The 7,509-nt window shown below is 47.2% G+C and overlaps 1 pseudogene; it reads right to left on the reverse strand.

The window, feature by feature from the left end:
- Nucleotides 1-6,963: 6,963 nt before the first annotated feature.
- The window catches only part of LOC124695224, a 15,443-nt pseudogene continuing 14,897 nt past the window's right edge, over nucleotides 6,964-7,509 (reverse strand).

A 7,509-nucleotide genomic window follows, 5' to 3' on the forward strand; every position in this document is an offset into this window, starting at 1 on the left:
CCAATTCCGAGAATATTTCGTTACTAGGATTTCGAAACCAAAAACAGCAGAAAACAAAGAATCGGCCTTTCGGCATCTCGTCAATAGGTTAGTTCCGGAAAACGCATAAATATGACATATAATGTGTACAAAACATGTAGATATCATCAATAATGTGGCATGGAACATAAGAAATTATCGATACGTCGGAGACGTATCAGCTATCTACCCCTTGCACCAACAATGTCGCTGAGTATGAGGCAGTGCGCAAGGGAATGGAGTTGCTTTTGGAAGCCGGGGCAGAGGCGGTGGAGCTTTTTGGAGACTCGAAGTTGGTGATCTCCCAGCTCACGGACGAATACAAGTGCGAGAGTGAGTCACTCTTTCCATATTGGATGGAATGTCGTGAGCTGATAACACATTTTCGGTACATCAATTTCAATTGGGTCCCAAGGTCTCAGAATACCGACGCCAATGATCTCGCACAGATGGCGTCAGGATACAAGTACATACCAGACGGGTCTGAAGTTCAGGTGCAGTTCCTGGAACAGGATGACTGGAGAGCCGATATCTTCAATTACTTGAAGGATTCTGCTCGGGGGGCACCTAAACGGATAAGGTACAAGGCTATGAAATATGTCCTTATAGGAGATGACATGTTCTACAGGACGTTGGAAGGGTTACTACTCAAATGCCTGGGACCAATCGAGTCTAATCGGCTCTTACATGAGGTGCATGAAGGCGCTCGTGGAACTCACCAATCGGCTCATAAGATGAAGTGGTTAATTAGGCGATCAGGGTTTTATTGGCCCACCATGCTTGAGGACTGCTTCAAGTACTACAAGGGATGCCAAGCGTGTCAGATGTTCGGAAAAATTCAGATGGTACCCGCATCAGCGATGAACCCCATCATCAAGCCTTGGCCATTTCGAGGTTGGGGCATGGATATGATCGGCAAAATCCATCCTGCATCGAGCAAAGGCCACGAGTGGATTCTGGCCATTACAGATTATTTCACCAAATGGGTGGAGGCCGTTCCTATGAAGAAGGTAAAATCGGAAGATGTGATCCAATTTGTCAAAGAACATGTCATTCATAGGTTCGGGATTCCCCAAACCATCACGACCGATGGAGGTTCGGTTTTTGTTTCTAAAGAATTCAGAAAGTTTTGCGATGACATGGGGATTAAGCTGATCCGATCATCTCCATACTATGCTCAAGCCAACGGGCAAGCCGAAGCATCCAATCAAAGCCTGATCAAGCTGATTAAGAGGAAGATTGACGAGAACCCTAGGGTGTGGCATGAGACATTGTCAGAAGCTTTGTGGGCCTATCGCATGTCATGCCATGGAGCTATAAAGACTTCGCCATACCAGCTTGTCTATGGGCAGGAAGCCGTATTACCTTGGGAAATTACGGCTGGATCGAGACGTGTCACGTTTCGTAATGACCTCGACACTGAAGAATATGCAGCCCCGATGAGTGACACTATTGAGGATGCAACGGAACTTAGACTTTGGTCGTTGGAGAAGATTAAAGAGAACAAAGCCAGGGTAGCTCGTGCATACAATAAGAAGGTGAGACCAAAGGAGTTTCAAGTTGGTGATTTAGTATGGGAAGCCGTGTTACCACTAGGAACCAAGGATAAAGCATATGGCAAATGGTCTCCTAATTGGCACGGTCCTTACAAAGTCATCCAGGTCTTAAAGGGCAATGCCTACATGCTTGAACAGTTGGATGGTGTGAAGTTCCCAGTGGCCGTCAATGGCCAGCATCTCAAGAAGTATTTCCCAAGCATGTGGGATGATGGGCAGTGAGATATGGGGGCCGATTTTAAATCGGCCAGTAAAAAACAAAAATGTACATACAAATCACAGCCGATGCACAGACATCGACTTGAGAAAATATGCGAAGACAACAGTATACTGGTACAGCCGATGCATTGCTGTCGACTCTATAGGAACAAGCTCAATTGAGCAGGTTAACAGATCGGTTTCAGACCAGAGAACATGATATCTGAGATGAATCTCCCAGTGGATTTGCTGAGGAGTTGAGTCTGCGTGTTTGAGGTTGGAGGATGGTTTGGACATGGACTGGACCTGTTTGACCGTGTGAATAGGCAACTGTTTAGCCTCAAGTGCAAGCCGATGCCCTGCCATCGGCTCTTTGTACAGCAACTTCGTTCGACAATCGGCAAAATTGACAAGAAAGCAAAATTAATAGGGGAATATTTTCTTCATTAATAATATGATTTCTTACAAAGAAAGAGCCGATTGCTCAAGGGAGGAAGAACAAAAGAAATGTCTATTGACCAATCTGCTACTACTACTAGGCCTATACTAGTAGATCCTAGTCTACGGGCCATCGCTGCCCTCGTCGTCCTCGGAGCTCTCGTCGGCGCTGCTGCCGGCGGGCTCCTCGTCGCTGCTCACGTAGCCCTCTACGGGAGCCTCGTCCTCCTCGTCATCGTCGCTGTCGTCGTCGTCCCACCAGGTGCGGAGGCGCTTCGCCGGCGGGTAACCCTCGAGGGAGTCGTCGTCGTCGTCTTCCTCCTCCTCTTCCTCGGAGGAGGTGTAATCGTCCCAGGAGAACGAGTCGTCCTCGCTCTCCGATTCCAGTTCCCCATCGGCGAGGAACCGGAGGTCTTCATCTCCGCCGGTCAAGGACTTGTCGTCCTCGGACCGGACGGAGGAGGCGTGGTCCTCCCGGTCCCACTCCTCCGGGGCGTGCTCGCCGTGCGCCGCCATCCGAGCCGCCACCGGATCCCACTCTGGCGTGGGTTCGCGGGAGGAGGAGGAGGAGGAGAAGGTCTGGGAGGAGAGATCCGACAAGGCGGAGGAGGAAGAGGAGGAAGACATTGCTCTGAGATTGGGGTTTTCTGGTGCCGATGGCCAGAACAGAGCAAGGGGATGAAGAAGCAAACTGCTCGATGCGGTTAAATAAAAGGGGATATAGTGGAGATTCAGTGCCACATCAGTTTCCGAGGAAGTGGTGCCCAAAGAAAAAAAAATTTGCCAGGTCACGCGGAGAAGTTGAGGAGGCAAGGCATCATGATGATGGGTACTGCGACGGTTCTGCTCTGCCACACATGACCCGACGAAGAAAAAACAGAGTGATTTTGGAATTGTCATTTCCAAAACCAGGGGGGCATGTGTTATCACCATAATTTGACCGAATCAGAGGTGGGCCGCGATTAAGATGGGCTTGAAGAATATACATGGAAGATATACATGAATCGGCCTTGTATACAAAGTTTGGGCTAGTTTGCCCGTGTATCTGTAAATATAGTAGGATACGTGTCGGTTAGATAGAATTTGGCTCGTGCACGGTTGGGATTATTCCCACGTTAGAAAGTCTACGGACTATAAATATGTATCTAGGGTTATTGAGAAAAACAACAATCACGTTCATCACAAACCAATCTAGGCGCATCGCCAACCCCTTGTTTCGAGGGTTTCTTCCGGGTAAGCATCATGCTGCCTAGATCGCATCTTGCGATCTAGGAAGTACACGTTTATTCGTTGTTCATGCGTTGCTCGTGCTGAAGCCTTGTTGATGGCGTGCAACGTAGTTATCATAGATGTGTTAGGGTTAGCATTGTTTCATCGTGTCACATGCTTTTGTCCATGCAACCCTTAGACGTCTAGCCGCCCTTACACCTATCTTAGGTGTGAGGGAGGCACCTCGCTTGATCATTATTTAGTAGATCCGATCCGTTATGATTGCTCCTTGTTCTTCAAGGATTAGTTTAATATCTGCATAGTTAGGCCTTGCAAACGGGTTGAAGGATCCAGTGGCACGTAGGGTGTAGTTTGCTAGCCCTAGATAAGATGTTCCGGGGATCAACTTCATGTTGGTTTTTAGGCCTTGTCTAGGGTCGGTTTATTATCACCGTGCGTGGAGGCCAGGCTCAATCACGCGTAGGATGTTCCGATTATGTGGTGAAAACCCTAAATCGTCGTAGGTCGTTTTAGCCTTATATTGATCAAGCAGGACCACCATGTGATCGTATACCTCATACGGATCATGGGTGGATCGGCACATTGAGCCGATTCACAGGACAACCTGAGAGCCGATCGAGGCTCGTATTTAATATTTACGTGTATGCCATGCAGGAAACTAAGCGAAGAAAATCCATCACCTTCCTGACCAGGTATAGGTCAGGTGGCACGCCCTTGCACCAGCATCGGACGTGCGTGCCGAGGCTTTGCGGGCCGTCGCTCGAGGGACCAGGGCCAGCCGCAGTCCTGGGAGCCTCCCGGCTCTACTGTGTTGCCCGTCGCTGCTCGCCGGTGGGTTTCTGACCGCAACAACTATTTTTTAGCTATGATCCGGGATATGTGAGTTGTTTCTTAAGAATTAAATATAAGATCAAACCAATCCAACATCTGTTTTCCAGCAAAATAATATTTATTTGACAGAATCATCTTAACTAGATCTAAATATTTCTAATATAAAACATAAATTGCATGTATTTAAATATTAAACTATGCCACCTATATGAATTGTCTATATGTTTTTTCACTTCTATTTCAGTTTCCTTGACTATCTTAAAATGCATGATCTAAAAAATATCTTGATAGAGGTTTCTAGTTGAAAGGGTAGATATGGTAAGCTAGAGGAGAGGGTGAATTGATTATACAAAATTTATTTTAGTCTCTTAAAAAATAGGCTATGCGGATAGATGAAGTGGCCTAATGCAAAATAGGTGAGCCAACCTATATGATGATACAAGTACTTCAAGTAGGAGTGCTATCATACATTAAACGACACTAGTAAAGAGCTATGATATAAATATCCGAGGCATGCTAGAGATGAAGATGTAAGCCCGATGTGCGACGAACAATTCTCAAGCACCACAAAGGCTCAACTTTTCTCCGTGGGTCTCCTCCACGAAGTAGGAGATCAATCACTAGTGCTAGGCCTTTGAGGTAGCCTCAAAACGCTCACGAACTTTCCACGGGGTAAATCACAGGCCATAAGCCGTCGTAGACCCTAACCACCTAGGGTTTCACAAAAATCTAAGAGTAACGAGTTAGCTCGATGCAATAAAGGGTACGAAATATGGCTTGGTGAGATTATAGTCCATGACTTTCTTTTGCTTTTTACCAAAGATATTTGTATTTGGTTGGGTGAAATGTGCGAGCTTTTGTGTTTCAGTAATAGTGGGGGCCGAGAGACCTTCAAGGTTCTGATATGAATGGTTGACTTGACCTCCTCACAGAGGAAGAAGGAGCTTTTATAGACCAAGGGAGAAAACAAGCCTTTTGAAGAATTCCATGCACCCCTCTCGGTGGAATCGACTCTAGGACCGACAATGTCGGTGCCTGGGCCAGTCGACCGGGCAACGGACCGGCTAGGTTAGTGTATTGGTGCTGCAACCTAGACTGGCCGACATGCATGGTTGTTCCATACCTTTGGTGCAAACAGGAGCCACCGATCCTATCGGTGTGGAGGTTTGTTAGACCTACACACACAGACCGGCACATGTCACGCAAATGAACTTCCCAAACCAGTACTTCCCCAATGTGCTAAACTCTCATATATTTGTGTGATGGTGATATATGTTGGTAGGATATGTGTTTTTTTTGGCTCTGGTTAACCTCCCCATGAAGCTCATCGAGATCACCCCTCTTAATATCACGGTGTTTCCTGTTTATCTCAAACATAAATATAAGCGGCATAAATGGAAAGCTCTCACACTTTGCTTTAATGAATGGGGGTCTCCAACCATCTTCCATCAGCAACTACAAACTAAAACCTAGGGCATAACACTTGTAGGTAACATTAATCTATCTCTAGCTTCGGTATCATCATTAACCAAAACAATGGTCAAGGGCAAAATACCCTTAAATATGTTGCATAACATAAGATGTTACTACAGCCAATATACACATATTAGTTGTAATAACACATTATATTTACTGAATAGATGGAGTACAAGATATAATTTTTTGTGAAATACTTATTTTGATGAAATTTGCAGGTTATTGTATTTCACGCTATCTTGGATTTTTTTCCCAAGTTTTTAAAAACCTCGAGATGCAACACCACCATCCTAAAGTTGGACCAATGTTTGGATGAATGATTTTGGAACGTTTAAGGTTGGAACACAAGGTTTTTAAAAGAGAAGGCCACATGGCCTGGTAAAGCAGCACCCACCATACATGGTCAGTACCATACAAGAAACAACTCGAACATACACAAGAACCCACACGAAGTCTCAAATCTGCTCCCTAGTAGTAGCAACACGCAGATAGGATACAAAACCCTCAAAGCGGGTCGAATAAGCAAGCTAATCTTCAGTCCCAGTCCTCGCGTGTAGCCTCCCGACCTCATCCCGCGCAGCGTCCAGAAGCGACATGCCCCTTTGTCTGACTAGAACCCTCCATGACTGCATGTGAATCAACATATGGTAGAAAGCGTCAGCCAAGTTACCAATCAGTTTTCCTTCGATAGTTAGTTTATTCCTAATGTTCCAGAGAGACAACTAAGGGCCACAAAGGTGAACCAAACTAATCTACGAACGGGGCCTGCCAAGCCCTGTGCCTCTCCTTTTGTTTTGTGTTTTTCCTATTCTTGCTAATGAAACACCCAGTTTCACATGCAATCCTATCACATTCATGCGTTTCTCCTACTACGCAAAATCAAGGCTACTGCTTGAAATCACCATGCATTCTATTGCGTCAAAGCTTTTCTTTGATTTGGCTCGAGATGTGTCGTCCTGGTAATGGGCGGACCAGCTCGCCAGGAAAGAAAAAGAAGGACCGGCAGCAGTTGGACAACTCAAGGCAGCCGGGGGTGTCAGATCGATCAGGACAGTTTGTCGAGCCAGATTTGGTAAGCCGTAAACTGTGGTCCAGAGTCGGCGCCAGGTGACCAGCACGACGGCGTGCATGGGCGATGGATCGCCGGCAACACAAGCCGTACGTCGCCGATCACCTTGGCTCTGAGCTCCGGCCAAATGTGATGAACCAGTTGAAATGCGACAAACACAGGCAATATCATGCTCTTCATCAATCGACAATGTCACAATGCTACTACCCTCACTTCCTAACTGTACAAAAATTTCAGCAATCCTGGATTTCCGCATCAATCCACTCGAACCCGCCACCGCACCGGCGACGGCGAGCTACCGTGCCGAACTGAAACCGTCTTCACCTCCTCGTGCGGACCGAGATGGCCCTTCGCTCCGGCGTCATCGGCGCGCGTCCCGGCCCGGGCGCGGCGGGGCCGTAGATGTTGTGGGTATACTTTATGGGTATATCAACGGCATGGCCTAGATCCGGCAAGCCCGGGTGGCCCACAGTTGGTGATGAGGCATGTGGCCCATCGGGCGGCCCAGTTGCTGTAGATCCTGAAGGATGAAGTCCAGCCCAGGAACAGGAAGCCGGATCTCTACCGACCTACGAAGGAGGCCGGATCCGTGACGGCCCATGAAGTATCCGGATCCAGCACGTACTTGGAGGAAGGCGGATCCTTGACGTACACGGCAAGACTTTGTACCGTAGTTAGGCGACTTGTATTCCG

This window comes from Lolium rigidum, chromosome 3 (assembly GCF_022539505.1).
Source record: "Lolium rigidum isolate FL_2022 chromosome 3, APGP_CSIRO_Lrig_0.1, whole genome shotgun sequence".
NCBI lineage: Eukaryota > Viridiplantae > Streptophyta > Magnoliopsida > Poales > Poaceae > Lolium > Lolium rigidum.